Source organism: Canis lupus, chromosome 6 (genome assembly GCF_003254725.2).
Source record: "Canis lupus dingo isolate Sandy chromosome 6, ASM325472v2, whole genome shotgun sequence".
Taxonomy (NCBI): Eukaryota; Metazoa; Chordata; class Mammalia; order Carnivora; family Canidae; genus Canis; species Canis lupus.
In genome coordinates this window covers 58,678,249-58,693,562 of record NC_064248.1, presented here as the reverse complement: position 1 = coordinate 58,693,562, position 15,314 = coordinate 58,678,249, and the positions used below count along the sequence as shown (strand labels likewise).

Sequence of the window (15,314 nt, the reverse complement as noted above, 5' to 3'; positions counted from 1 at the left end):
AAAGAATTCATAACAAAATAGACAGATGTCTACTATCATCTAGTGATGTATCTTCTGTTTCATGTGGTGTCTCTACTACATTTGTCTCTTTATAATAAAAATCATTTACTAAAAACAAAAATCAATATTTTCCTTTCTTTATTCAATTCACATTTTCTTTTCTTTTCCAATTTTACTGAGGTATATTTGTAGGGTTTTTTTAAAGATTTATTTATGAGGACAACTGGATGACTAACTTGGTTAAGCATTTGACTCTTGATTTCAACTCAGGTCATGATCTCAGGGTTGTGAGATACAGCCCCACATCAGGCTCTGTGCTCAGTGGGGAATCTACTTTTCCCTCTCCCTTTGCTCCTCCCTCTGCTCATGCACTCTCATGCTCTCTGTCTCTAAAAATAAATTTTTATTTTATCTTTAAAAATTAAATTAAATTTATTTTTAGAGAAAGAGAGTGCATGAGCAGGGGAAGGGTAAGAATCTCAAGAGGACTCCATGTTAAAAGCATGAGGCTTGATCTCATGACCCCCAGATCATGAGCCAAAACCAAGAGTCAGATGCTTACCAACTGAGCCACACTTATTGAGGTATATTTGACATATAACCTTGTAGAAGTTTAAGGTATACAATACAATGATTCCATATATGTATATATTGCAAAATGATCACCACAGTAAGCTTAGTTAACATCCATCACCTCTTCCACATTTGTTCTTCTTTCTCTACACATGTAACAAAGCTCATTTCATTGCCCTTAGAATTTTTATAAGATGTACTTCACTCTTAGCTTTCTTTTACAAGTTATATTCTTTGTTGACTCTGTACCCCTTCCATCAACAGTTCTTCCACCACCAATGACTCCTTATAGTAAGAACTAACCAAAGAGCTCTCTTTGCAGACAGAATAATTCCTTCAGGATCGCTTTTACTTGTGTTACCAGAATTTTATTTATTTTTTTAAAAGATTATTTATTTATTTATTCACGAGAGACACACAGAGAGAGAGGCAGAGACACAGGCAGAGGGAGACGCAGGCTCCATGCAGGGAGCCTGATGTGGGACTCGATCCTGGGTCTCCAGGATCAGGCCCTGGGCTAAAGGCAATGCTAAGCTGCTGAGCTACCCGGGGTTCCCCCAGAATTTTATTTCTGAGAGTTATCTATGTCTCATGGTTGGATCTTTCTATTATACCTGTGAGCTTTTGTATTTCTTTTCCAGAAATTCCCAAATTTTATCTTTTTTTTTTAAAGACTTCTTTATTTATTTTAGAGAGAGAGAGTGAGAGTGCATGTGCACATGCATGAGTAGGTGAGGGATAGAGGAAGAGGGAGAGGGAGAGAGAGAATCCAAGCAGACTCCGCACTGAGTATGGAGCTGGATGCAGGCCTTGATCCCAGGACCCTGAGATCATGACCTGAGCTGAAATCAAGAGTCAGAGGCTTAACTGACTGAGCCACCCAAGTGTCCCTCCAAATGTTATCCTAAGAGTTTTGAAAGCAGGTCAGAAGCAGCGCTCAATTTTTGAACTCTCAGATCAGAATCTACTATCTTTCTACAGTTCCCCAACCAGTTCTCCTACTTGGTCAGTGTTATGGGTTGAAATATGTCCCCCCAAAAAGATATGGTGAAGCCCTAATCCCCAGTACCTCAGAATGTAACCCTTCTTGGAAATACGGTGTTTATAGAGGTAATCAATTTAGACAGAGATCATAACCCTATGATAATGATATCTTTATCTCCAAAAAAGAAGAGAGATTTGGACACAGGGACAGACATGCCATAGGAAGAATGCTATATGAACTTGAAAGCAGAGATGGGCTGAGCATCTGCAAGCCAATGAACACCAAAGATTCAGAGCAAACACCCAGAAGCTAAGAGAGAGGCATGGAACAGATTCTTCCGCCCAGGCTTCAGAAGGAACCAGTTTTGCTGACACCTTGAACTTGAACTTCTAGCCTCTGGAACCGTGAGACAATATGTTTCTGTCGTGTAAGTCACTCAATTGTGTGATACTTTGTTAGAGCTGCCCTAGCAAAGGAATACAGTCAGAATCAGCCCACAGATGCGAGAGTTTGCCCACTGATTCCAATGTGAAATCTACTGGTTTTCCTGCTCTAGTTCATCCCATCAGAGCCCATTAAAAATTCTCAGACTTGAGACATAACCTCCAGAGGTTTTCATTTCAGTAGCTGTAAGGAGAAGCCTGGGAATCTAATTTTTATTAAACCTAAGAGGCAATTCTGAGGTATGAGAAGTAGGAAGGACTTAACAGACTTTGTGTAGTTTAGTCTCCTTCCTGGCCCAGGGCCATAGCACATCTGAAAACTGATGGATCTGCATCCCCTGCTGAGCTCAGCCAGGATCTGATGGCCTCAGTGGCAGCCAGTGGGATCTGGTGCTGCCTGGTGTTCCTTGGGGGCCCATTCTCAGGACCAGGTCTAAGCTGGGAGCCTGCTATTCTCTCAGACCCTCGTTAGCCCTCCCTCTGAGAAGAGCCCTGACCCTAGACCCCAGACTGGTGGCTAAGCCACTAAACTCAGGACAGATCTCCCAAATGACTGTTCACTCTCCTGCTTCTTGAGCAACCTCTATCAATTTCCAAGTGTGCTCTGGTTATTTGGGGGGAATCCGGTGCCCAGCATGGGAAATATTCTCAGTAAGTGGTAACTGACTTATGAAGGGCCCTTCTCTGCCCTCTAGACACTGGAGTTTACCTGTGAGTTTTTGTGTTCCTTTTCCAGAAATTCCCAAATTCCCTGGCTGCCTCTCCATAGCCAAGCCCAACTATTTGGGGGGCACAATGTGCTGAATCTTGTACTATGCACATCCCTTCTGGCTTTCATGTTAGGCTTACAGTCTAATGAAGGATACAAAAAGGTACATGGATGCACATTATCTGTGAGTACAGGGTTCTAAGGGCAAGGAGGTAGAGCACCTGACCAGGGTCTGGAGGGTCTGGAGGGTCTGCAGGTAGGGAAAACAGCTTGAAGAAGTTCCCATTTAAAACCAAGACCAAAAAAAAAAAAGCCAAAAAAAACAACAATAAATAAATAAATAAATAGTTATTACATAACATACCAATATATTTTCTTAATGTTGTATAATGTTATATATAATATTAATATTATATGACACATAATGCTAATATATAAATGCACAGTAATATATTATTATTAACATATTAATATAATGTCAAGAATATAATACATTATCAATATATTATTTATTGCAATGAATACTTATCCATGTTACAGGGGTTGGGAGGAAGGAGACACATTCAGCCTCAAGGGCCAGAGAGAGCATGATGGTTTCTGGTGAGGGCAAGTAGCTGGAGGTGTGGGCAGGAGCAAGGGCTTCCCAGCCCCATCATGTCCCACCGGAGATCTTGCCCTGACGAGACTAAAACTGACAGATGGCTCCCACTGGCCATTTGAGAGCACGTCCCCCGCCGGCCAAGCCCAGGGAAGGTGGGTGCATTTCAACTGCCCCTCAGCCCATCTGTGCCCCGTTCAGGCTCCGACTCTCCTCTTGTCTGCTCTCTTCATCCTCCAGATTTAATGTCTCTTCCACGCGACTCAACCAGCCTCACGAGCCGCAAAAATCATCTGGTACTGGTACTGGCTGGCTGGCAGCTTCCTGGCCCGATGACGCTAACTGTTGGCGATGGGACTCGGCCACCAGGCCCTGCAGCGCCCTCCCCATCCCTGACCACCCAGGATGTCCCGACCGGCGGCCTGCAAGGAAATGAATTCCTGGCTGGAGGGAAACAGCAAGAAGTTTCTAGCCGTCTAGAATTCACATGAACAACTCAAGAACTCCAGACTGGACATGAGACTGGGCGTGAAAGCCCCTCCTCGGGTGCCAGGGATTTGAACTTGCCTGTGATGGACGTGATCACCTGGACGGCTTCGCACAGGTGCGCTCTCGCACTGCCAGTTACACCTTCCCACTTAGAGGACTGTATTACTCAGCACACAGGCGGCTACCAGGGAAAGCGGTGGCAGGAAGGGAAGGCGACCCTTTCCTCACTAAGCAAAGGAAGAGGTGTGAATCTGGGGACCACAGTCTGGCCCTGATTGAAGGTAAATCACCAGCTGATCAGAAGGCTGTGGATACCCGGAGAGAAGCCTCAACAGGCAGCTGGACTGCATGAGGAAGAGGGAAATTAGAGAGGGCACAGGGGTGCTGAGCAGGGACAGGGCTCGGGGAAGAGGACGGGGGGTGGGGGGTGGCTCCGTCCTGCCCAGGCGACAGAAGCAGGGAGGGACCTGTAGGAAGCGCTCTGCAGCCAGGACAGCGCCCCACCGCCCACTCCAGGCTCCCAGCCCCACGGCCCTAAAGAGCTCGTTATTGCAACACAGGAAGTATCGATGGCTTCTGCTCAGTGAGGAAAACCTGTTTTAGGTTATGTGCAATCTGGAAGCTTCTCACGTCCCACCACAAAAGCCACTCTCGTAAAAAGCACTCTCATCCCCGCAATCTATAGAGACAGAGTCCATGCAGACGTCAGGGAGAGATAGCACCGCCCCGCCCCCGCCCCTGTCTAGCAGTTTCTGCAGCGAGCAACCACTGAAAGAAGCAAGCCCCTATGAACTGAGAGCTCTCCGCAATTAGTGCAAGGGCCTCGGGCCAAGGAAGGACAGAGTGGTGTAACCAGGAAACCAGGGCGCCTCTGTGTGTACCCAAAAAGATCCCCTCTTCCTCCTGCAGATCGAGGGAGAGAGTCTGGCCGGCCTGGGAGGAGGTGACTGGGGCAGAAACGGTGGGGGAGAAGGATGGTGGCTGCAATTTTTGCACTAGTGATGGACGTGAGTTTAGCAAAGAACAGACAGTGGATTCCTTAATCCCACAGCATTACTGTCTCCATAGCGCTGAGCCCTGCCCTACAAGCTTCTGTAAGGCCTAAGCAAGGCAGCTGTGTGCGCTCATTGTCCAAGGAGAGAACGCAGAAAGCATATGTAGCTGCTGGGTTAGCTCAGCAACACTCCACCCTCATTTCCCTTGGGTTCCAGCCCACAGGCCCTGGAGATGCTCTCACAGGAAGGAACTACTGGGGGAATGGGACTCGGTGACCACGCCAGTTACAGAAGGAACCATTCCAGTGTGACACAGCAGAAGACACAAGAGGATGGGTAATACAGGACAAAGAAAACTGGGAGGAGAAGTTGGGGAAGAGGTTTTTAGCTTCTGTAAAGTCATTTCTTCAGCCACACCCAATTAAAGGTGTCACTAATTCCCTAAGACGGAGGCATTTTAGCTTATGCCACACTGGATGCTTCTGGAAGCTGATTGGGTGGATACCACATTTGGATGTTATTGATACAATACAAGTTGTTTAGCTGACTGGATCCAGTTCTCATTCCACATGGGGAGTTAGTCACTCTCAATACAGCTTTTGATGACCCTATACAAGTCAGGATTAAAGAACCCACTAAAGCTCTGGGGGTGCACAGAACTGACACGGTCAAGATTACAGTGTTCTGAGGGCAAATTCCAGGTAAGTAGTCCCTTTTATCAAATGTGTCCTTGTAGCTCCCTGCATATGACACCCGTCACAAAAGCCAATTTACCTCAGACCACTAACGGGGGTGTCACACGTAGCTTACACTGGAAAAGGAAAAATTCAGAGATTCTTTGAACTGGTTTGGGGCCAACTTTTAGATGAGGACAGAAATGAAACCGAGTTCACTTCATCTGGTGTTAACATGAACGTTAACATGCCAAATATCTGAATCACTGACTAAAAATGAGAACAAATTGGAGAACTAAAGGGTGTGACTGGGAGGAAGAATGATGCCAAAGAAAAGGATGTAAGAACATGAGGAACTCATGTTGCCAGCTGCTTCCCTAATGGACAAGAAATATGAAGAGCACACAAGTAGGCATTCTGGAGCATGAGGGCTTTTTGGTTTTGTTTCTGTTTTTATTTTTAAAGATTTTGTTTATTTATTTGAGAGCAAGCAAGAGAGTGCCCAAGCAGGGGGAGCGGCAGGCAGAGGGAGAGGGTCAAGCAGACTCTTCTACTGACAGGGAGCCCAATGCGGGGATCCATCCCAGGACCCTGGGATCATGATCTGAGCTGAAGGCAGATGCTTAACAGACTGAGCCACCAGGTGCCCCTGTTTTTGTTTTCTTAAAGATTTATTTATTTGAAAGAGAGAGAGAGAGAGCATGAGCAGAGGGAGGGGCAGAGGGAGAAGGAAACTCCCATCTGAGTGAGGGGCTCGACTCAGGGCTCAATCTCACAACCCTGAAATCATGACTTGAGCTGAAAGCAAAAGTTGGACTCTCAACCAACTGCACCGCCCCCTCACAGGTGCCCCTTGGAGCGTGAGATTTTAAGAGACCTTCAACAAGGATGCCTGGGTGGCTCAGTGGTTGAGCATCTGCCTTCAGCCCAGGGCATGATCCCAGAGTCTGCGGATCGAGTCCCATGTCGGGCCCCCTGCATGGAGCCTGCCTCTCCCTCTGCCGGTGTCTCTGCCTCTCTCTCTCTCTCTCTCTCTCTGTCTCTCTCTCTCTGTGTGTGTGTGTCTCATGAACAAATAAATAAATAAATAAATCTTAAAAAAAAAAAAAAGACCTTCAACAAAACTATCCTTTTTTGGGCCACTATATCTTCCCCCACCCTCCAAACAATTCCTGCTGGTGAGAGGCGTGTTTCCAGTAATCCCTTAAATTCATTCAATCTTTCATCTCTGGCATCGTAGATGTGAGGATGGAGGGAATAAAATAAACATTTGGTTCCCACAGACCCAAGAAGTACAACCTACTTCTCTTAAGGCATCTCTGTTCTGTTTTCCTAAAGACGGCAGAGGAATCCCAAGAAGCTAGAATGTGCCCTAAAGGAGCCAATTTAAAGCGTTGCATCTACTTAGTTCCTAGGATTCTAGGTTGGAAGAAGTTTTATTTGTGAACCTTGCACCAGCTGTAGCTGCCCCATTTTTCCACATAATTTTTTCTCTGCAACCAGAAAGTATAAGTAAAAGTATATCCCAAGCAAGAAACATTTAACAAGGTAAGACTTTAGAACTGCTCTGGTTAAAACTTGCTCTCCAAAAATTCTGCTGCAAGAAAAAAAAATACAGTCCTTTCCTAAAACTGATCAATATTCACGTGATTCCCATCAAAATCTGAGCAAGTTTCTTTGCTGGCCTTGACAAGTTTATTCCAAAATTGATATGGAAAGGAAAAGGCCCTAGGATAGCCAAGACAATGTTGAAAAACAAGAATGAAGGGGAGAAATCACTCTTCCAACATTAAGGCCTTACGTATAACTACAGTATCAAAACAGCATGGAGGGAAGAGGCACATAGTTCAGTGGAACGGAATAAAGAACCCAGATCTAGAGCCACACAAATATTCCCCCGACTAGTTTTGATAAGGGAATAATAGCAATCCGATGGAGGAGAAATAGCCTTTTCAATAAATGATGCTGGAAAAATTGGACCCAAACCCCACACCTAATACAATAATTAACTCACAATGGATCGTGGACTCACATGTGAACACAGAACTATAAAATTTGTAGAAAAGAACACAGGACAATATCTTTGGGATCCAGGGCTAGGCAGAGTTCTTAGACTTGACCCTAAAAACATGATCTATCATAGAAAAAATTTACAAATTAGACCTCATCAAAATTAAACACTTTTGCTCTGTGAAAGATGCTGTAAAAGGATGAAAAGACAAATAAGAGGCTGGGAGGAAAGATTTATAAATCACGCAACCAACAAAGGCCTTGTGTCTAGAAGACATATAAATAACTCTAGAAACTCAACATTTAAAAAAATGGATCCAAGGCATCCTTCAGCACCACGTTTCAGCATGTATTCTTTTTTTTTTAATTTTAAAAAAGATTTATTTATTTATTTTGAAAGAGAAGGGAGCAGGGGAGGGGCAGAGGGAGAGGGAGAAAGAGAATCCCAAGCAGACTCCCCACTGCGTGCAGAGCCCAATGAGGGACTTGATCTCATGACCCTGAGATCATGACCTGAGCCCAAATCAAGAGTCAGGCACTCAACCAACTGAGCTAGGCCACCTGACTTAGGATCTTGGGGGTTTGGTAAAATGCAAACTCCTGTTCTTCACTTCAGAAATTCTGATGCCATAGATTTGAGTGGGGCCTGAGAAATCTTTCTTTCTTCCTTCCTTTGCTCCTTTTAGAAATCTACCTTTAAAACAAGCTACTCAGGGATGCCTGGGTGACTCAGTGGTTGAGTGTCTGCCTTTGGCTCAGGTGGTGATCCCAGGGTCCTGGGATTGAGTCCTGCATCAGCCTCCCTGCGGGGACCTGCCTCTCCCTCTGCCTGTGTCTCTGCCTCTCTCTTTGTGTCTCTCATGAATAAATAAATAAAATCTTAAAAAAAAAATAAAACAATCTACTCAGGGTGTCTGGCTGGCTCAGTTGGTAGAGTATGCAAGTCTTGATCTCAGGGTCCTGAATTTGAGCCCCATATTGGGGGTAGAGTTTACTTGAAAGAAAGAAAAAAAGAAAAAAAGAAAGAAAAGAAAGAAAGAAAGAAAGAAAAGAAAGAAAGAAAGAAAGAAGAAAGAAAGAAAGAAAGAAAGAAAGAAAAGAAAGATCAAAAATCAACAATGAAAAAAATAAAACAAGCTCCTCAAGAGATTTTTTTTTAATTATTATTATTAAAGTTTAAGAACTCCCACAACTATTCAATCTAGTGAACTATAAAGGAAGAGCCACATTGGGAAGGAAATCGGGATTGAGCCACTTGTGCCCTGAAGAGGCAAATAAGAACAGAGACTATTAAAAGACTAACAACAAACCACAAGTGTTACAAAGAATTTCTAAGGAGCAACGACTCTTGATTTATCGGATGTAAATGAAATGATGAAGTGGCCCTCCCCACACACTCAAGTATACAAGTATTAGGAGAACTTGCGGCCTATGGAGAGGCTTTAAAAAAAATCTCATAGCCATGCTGCTCGAGGGGCCTGGTGTTCGGAAAGCACCTGTGAGAGCCCAGGAAAGACCGTGTGCTCTGAGGTTGGGCATGTACTTTAGCCAGTTGGGGGACACTCATGACCCAGTGTTTCTGGGCCTATGGGGGGCCCGCAGCCAGGGACCCCAGCTATGAGGGGTGAAGGCCTGCCTCCGGCTTCTCCAGCATCACTTTCTCTCACCACCCTTCCCACTCACTCCCACGCAAGTACACATACACACAGGCCTAGAGATGAAAGAGCAGCTCCTTCTCACCAACCCCCCAACAATCCATGTTTCTGCCTTCACCATTGTGCTTCCAACCCTTCACAGGTGGCCAAAGGAGAGCCCAAGGATAAGGCAACATGACCGAGTGCAGACACAGGTTGAAGCCAGGCGCCTGAGCAGCTGGTGAGTAAGAGGGCTGTCCCCACATCTCGGGGAAATGTGACGGAGGCCAGCCTGGCAAGGAGATAGAGAAAACTGCCAGGGGAAGGTGAGGCAGGTAGCTGTTAACCCCTCAAAAAGGGAGGTGGCCTTTAGAAAGACCTCGACCAGCGCACAGAGCTGCTGGCCCGGCGGAGAGGACACAGACACCTGCGTCTCAGGTTGGGAACGGCCCATCTTCGGCTCCAGGCCCCAGGCTCCTGAGATGGCCTTTGCTCTGCGAGCCTGCTGCCCAGTGGCTTTTCAGCGGCTTTTCGGACCGCACAACCCACGCCCTGAGCTTTCCAGCCTTTGCTCACTGGCGTCTTGCATCTCGGCTCGGTCAAAACTGATGGGAGCTAATTAGTGCTGAGGCAGAGACGCCAGTTCACTTCCCTGCACCTCATCATTTGTTTTCCTTGTTTCCCGGAGGCATGCTTAGGTGCGCCACGCTCTCCCAGGCATGCACGCGTATTTACACGTGCACACGCCCCCTCGCCCCCACACACTCACACACGTGCACCTGTATGCGTGTATATACGTGCACACATATTTACACGTGCACCACACACTCGTGCGCACCGGCCCAGGCCGCTCCAGCTGCGGGCTCCTGCAGGGTCTCTAACCTGGGCGCCCGGGCACCTGGGACAACCTTACGCCGGAGTTTCCCGGCTCCCCCGGCACCTGCAATCCGCAAGTCATCCCTCCACCTTCCGCCCCGTTTCCAGCCACTGTCAGTGGAGCCGGAGACCTTCCAGCCCTGCGTGTCCGTGAAAAGCGACTGTTGGAGACCCAAGCCCCGACGTTCCAGGGCCTCGCCGGACCGTCAGCGCCCCTGCGCCCCAGGCTGGCTCGGCCGAGGCGGGGAAGCCCTCTGGTGGCCGCGGCCGATGTGACAACAGGCTCCCAGGCTCGGTGCTGCGGGGACGGCGCTCCCCGTGAAGACACAGTCTGCGAAGTCCCTGCGGCCTAAATGCACCCTCCCCGTCGCCCCCAGGCCTCACCAGGTCCCCGCAGACAGCTGTCCCCAGGCCCGCCGAGCTCTGTCTTCGCGCCCAGGCGGGGTGGGCCGCCGGGGACCCTGGCCCGGACACTCAGGGGAGGTCCCCCGAGCTCTCTGCTGAAGGCTTCCAGGCTCCGGTGGCGGCTCTCTGGTGGAGATGGGCCAAAGGGACCCTTCCTGGAGAGGCACACCCGTCTCAGGACAGGTCGGGCAGCACTGGCACACACAGGCTGGAGCTGTCCCCTTCCCGGACCGTGCTGGTGCTGAGCCACTTTCTGGAGGTGTCCTTCCTCCAGGTACCCTGTTCCTCAAAGGTACCGCGCTCAGGAAAAGATAGAGAACCACAAGTCTTCTGGGCAAAAGTTCCAGCATCCACAGTCTGGCCTCGAACGTCCTTTCTAGCCTTAGAGTTAAGTATAGTGTCCGGGTCAGGGGCTAGAATTAGACGGCCTGGGCTAGAACCCCAGGTCCCCAACTTATTGGCTATGTAACTGTGTGGAAGGTTCTAAATCCTTCGTTTCTATGCAAGGTGGTTGATATTTTATTTTTTTACTCTTTATTTTTTTATTTATATATATATTTTTTGGTGGTTGATATTTTAATGAGGTAGCCTGTGTATCGGCCTTAGCCTGGTGCTTGCCACACAGTCGGTGCCCAATTGACGACAGCTGTCACTAGTACTCCTCGGTCAACAGGCCGACTGATCTGCTCACAGGTCAGGCACATGCTTGCACTTTCCATCTCTGCACTTTGGCTTGTGACACTTTATTTGCCTGGAATGTCCTCTCCCTGTTCTCTAATGTCAAGACCTCACCTGTTCTGCTGAGCCCAGCTCAAATTTCTTCACCTGCTTAGGGAACTGAGCTAATCCTGGACTTAGGAACCTCACGCGTTATTGTGAGGGGAAACAAATACTTTGTGATAGTGCAGCGTATAAACGTATACGTGTGTGTCATAGAAAAATGTGCATGGTATTTTATTGCTTGTACAATCATTCTACAAAATTAGATAAAGCCTTATAATGTGTATTCCTGCATTACCGGAATAGTTACTCAAATTGTTTTGACATTTTACTTCTCTGCATAACTATATAATAAATGCCATGAGGATAAAAGCTCTGTTTTATACTTACATTGTCCATAGAACGTATCTTACATGATACTTTCGCTATATTAGGTACTCAGTCCTCATTTCGTTAAGAAGTAACTGCATCTTTTATAAGAGTAGTAACATATGTCCTTGTCCCTTTTTTTTTTTAATTTTTATTTATTTATGATAGTCACACAGAGAGAGAGAGAGAGAGAGAGAGAGGCAGAGACACAGGCAGAGGGAGAAGCAGGCTCCATGCACCGGGAGCCCGATGTGGGATTCGATCCCGGGTCTCCAGGATCGCACCCTGGGCCAAAGGCAGGCGCCAAACCGCTGTGCCACCCAGGGATCCTGTCCTTGTCCCTTAAAGCAGTTTTCCACTCATTATCTCATGAGCTTTGATGATCTAACTTCTACAATATCCCTAAAAGAAAAGCAAAGCCTAGGCCTATTTCATAGGGAACTTCTTATTGGAAGCAGGTTGTGTTATTTATATGTGTTATATCACAATAACACAATCTCCAAATGGAAAGATCAAAAAGGGCAGGGGGCAGGGAGTAAATTTTTTCAAGTATGCCTATACTGCGTTTATTTACAAATCATTTGGAATTTAGCCTATAAATTATATTCTGAAGTCTCAAAACACTTTCACTGTACATTTCAAAAATAAGTGGTGTCCCACAATGACATACCACTGCATACCCATTAGAATGGCTAAAATATATGTAAAAAACAAAATTGACAATACCAATCATTGACAAAGATGCAGAACAACTATGACTTTCACACAGTGCTGGTTGACTTGCACAATGATATAGTTGCTTTTGGAAACAAGTTGGTAGTTTCTTATAGAGTTAAACGTTACCCATATGAACCAGCAAACACATGTCCAGGTTTTTACCCTAGAAAACTGCACACTTATGCTCACACAAAAACTTGTACACTCATGTTTATAGTCGATAAAGATAAAGAACAGATTAGTAGTTCCCAGGAATTATGGGTGGGAGAGGGTTTGGCTACACAGGTGCAGCATAAGAGAATTTGAGGAGGGGAAAAGGGATGAAAATTGTCTACATCCTGATTGTGGTAACAGTTACACAAATCTATGCATGTTAAAAGGTCATAGAACTATATACCCAAAAAAGTAAAGTTAGCTGTATATAAATGTAACAGTAAAACCATGTTTTTAAGAAAATTCGGAAGCAAAGTTCAGGAAAAAAGTGAATGGTGTCAATGAATTCAATATAAAGATATTGATCACCTGTTTATGTATAAGGCACTGACTGGTGTAGGCAAAAAGGGAACCAGACCCTAGTGATAAAGGCGTTTTAGGAGCAGTCGCTTTGACATCTGCTAGAGCTAAGATTAAACCCCTGGTCTCTAATCTCTTATGAAATGTGTGTTCTTAGGGAGGTTCCCTAATGTCTTTGAACTTTAGTTTATGAGGATAATAAAACATTGAGTATAGACACAGTAAGAGGTTGAAAAATGATAACCATTATTATCCCCATAGTGTTGCTAATGCTAAAGCTGGTAATGTCAATAAAAAAATCATTTTTATGCTCTGTGGCACCTGGGTGGCTCAATTAAGCCTCCAACTCTTGGTTTTGGCTCAGGTCATGATCTTAGATTTGTGAGATCCAGTGAGCCTCCCACACCCACCCCTGTGTTGGGCTCCGCTCAGCAGGGAGTCTGCTTCTCTCCCTCGCCCTCTGCCCCTCCTCTGCTTGCATGTGTGCAAGCGTGCGCACACCGCTCTCTCTCTCTCTCTCAAATAAATAAATCATTTTTTTAAATAATGGCTTTTAAAAAATGATGGCTTTACCTTCAAAATACACTCAGAATCTAACCAGTTTCAGTAGTGCCACCACTCTGATCCAAAAACCACCATCACTTCCCATGATAGCTTACTAACTGCTCTCTCTGCTCCCATCCTACAGCCTGCTCTCAACCCAGCCTCCAGAATGACCTCTTTAAAATGTAAGTCAGATTATGTCATTCATCTGCTCAAAATGCTGTTGTGACTCCCTGTGTCACTCAGAGTAAAAGGAGACGTCCTCCCATGTCTTCAAAGATCCTGTGGCTCGGACACCATGTGCCACCCATATTATCTTCTATTGCTTCCCCCTCACTCATGCTTCTTCTTTTTTTTAAAAAAAGATTTATTTATTTGTGGGACACCTGGGTGGCTCAGTGAGCATCTGCCTTCAGCTCAGGGTGTGATTCCAGGGTCCTGGGATCAAGTCCCACATTGGGCTCCCTGCATGGAGCCCGCTTCTCCCTCTGCCTGTCTCTGCCTCTCTCTCTGTGTGTCTCTCATGAATAAATAAATAAAATCTTTTTTAAAAGATTTATTTATTTGAGGGAGAGAGAGAGAGAGAGAGAGAGAGAAAGTGAGTGGGGGCAGGGAGTGTAGGGACAAAGGGAGAGGGAGAGAGACTCTCAAGCAGACTCCCTGCTGAGCATGCAGAGTCAGATGCCAGGCTTGATCCCATGACCTGGAGATCATGACCTGAGCTGAAACCAAGAGTCAGATGCTCAACTGACTGAGCCACCCAAGTGCCCCCACCCTTCTTCTTCCACACTGACCTGTTACCCTGACTTGAACACACACGGTCTCTATTAACAGCCTTTGCAGTGGCTCTCCCTCTGCCTCCATCGTTTCCCATGTGCCTGCATTGCTCACTTCCTTGCCTCCTTTGTGGCTTTGCTCAAATGTCACCTTCTCAAAAAGAAAAAAAAAATAGGGTAGTATCCTAACTACTCTATTTAGAATTTCAACCTGTTCCACTTTCCCCAGCCCTAACAATCCCCCTTGTCTTGCCCAACTTTTCCTTTTCCATATGTCTCATCACCTTCTCTACAACAAAACCAAACACTGGCAGATGGTTCTTTCATAAATTGCTGGTGGGAGTGTAACTTGGTGCAACCACTTTGGAAATCTTTTAAAGATTTCAAAATATTTAAGTCTTCCAAATTTAATTAAAGGGATTTAAAAATCTTTAAACCCTTAAATGTAAAGAATATCTACTAGAGCTAAAAATACCCTACGCTTCTTCTGCATGTAAATCCAACAGAAAGGAATGCCAAAAGGTACATATTAAGAATGTTAAAAAACAGTTTTATTCATAATATCTTTCAACTGAAAACAACCCAAATATCCACAGTAGAGTGGATAAATAAATCATGATATTTTCCAGCAGTGGAATAATACACAGCAATAAAAAATGAATGATGATATTTTTAACAACATGAATGAATCACAGGCCTAATATTGAGCAAGAAACAAAGGGGAATATCGTATATGATTTATTTGATGTTCAAGAAAGGCAAAGGCTTTAATGATAAAATCAAAATGGAGCCACTTATTTCCCTAATGGGAAGGTAATCTAATCTCTCTATAAAATAATGATAATAATATCCATCTTGCGGGCTAACTGCAGGAAATGTATCTTTAACATCTAGCAACAGATCCTGGCACAGAGTATTGGCTAACTGAATGATAGTTTGTATTCATGTATTTCTTGATTTATAATAGTTTAGTAATTGACAAGTAAAAGATAGTTTTAGGATACCCAACACAAAAGTTTCAGTTGTATATACCATTAGTTGCCTCCTAATAGCCACTCCCTTTTTCTTCTTAATAATAGAATCTATATTTTTGTTCAGAAAAACCATATGCCCAGCCCAGAATGATGAAGCATGACTAAACCAACCATGAAACTCCCATGTTCCTTTGCCAGAGCCACCTTCTCAATTCCCCCTTACACCTAGGGATGTCCATGTACCCAGTTTGGGCCAATCAGACCTAGAGAGGAATTCTAGTAGGAAAATGTTCGGAAAAGGTTTGTCCTCC

General features: G+C 45.3%; 2 long non-coding RNA genes across 2 annotated transcripts; both read left to right on the top strand.

The window, feature by feature from the left end:
• Window positions 1-1,131: 1,131 nt before the first annotated feature.
• LOC112679112 (uncharacterized) lies at window positions 1,132-4,204 on the top strand. The gene is made up of 3 exons (XR_003148120.3): window positions 1,132-1,985; window positions 3,251-3,463; window positions 3,549-4,204. It is a non-coding gene; the product is annotated as an uncharacterized LOC112679112 (long non-coding RNA).
• Window positions 4,205-4,226: 22 nt separating this feature from the next.
• Window positions 4,227-11,483, top strand: LOC125755321 (uncharacterized). The gene is made up of 3 exons (XR_007411511.1): window positions 4,227-5,128; window positions 9,274-9,351; window positions 10,095-11,483. It is a non-coding gene; the product is annotated as an uncharacterized LOC125755321 (long non-coding RNA).
• Window positions 11,484-15,314: the final 3,831 nt, after the last annotated feature.